This window comes from Etheostoma spectabile, chromosome 15, assembly GCF_008692095.1.
Source record: "Etheostoma spectabile isolate EspeVRDwgs_2016 chromosome 15, UIUC_Espe_1.0, whole genome shotgun sequence".
In the NCBI taxonomy this organism is placed as follows: domain Eukaryota; kingdom Metazoa; phylum Chordata; class Actinopteri; order Perciformes; family Percidae; genus Etheostoma; species Etheostoma spectabile.
Window position 1 is genome coordinate 34462536 of NC_045747.1, and position 244 is coordinate 34462779.

Genomic DNA, 244 nt, shown 5'->3' on the forward strand with positions numbered 1-244 from the left:
CCAGTCCTCTAGTCTGAGAGAGCTGGACCTGAGCAACAACAACCTGCAGGATTCAGGAGTGGAGCTGGTGGCAGCTGGACTGAAGAGTCCACACTGCAGACTGGAAACTCTCAAGTCAGTATACTGTTATTTAAAAATGATGACTTATTTTTTTTCTTCTTATTTCATTAATAATTAAATGGACTGGCTGAATATAATTTTCAGACTGAGTGGCTGTAACCTGTCAGAGAGAAGCTGTGAAGCT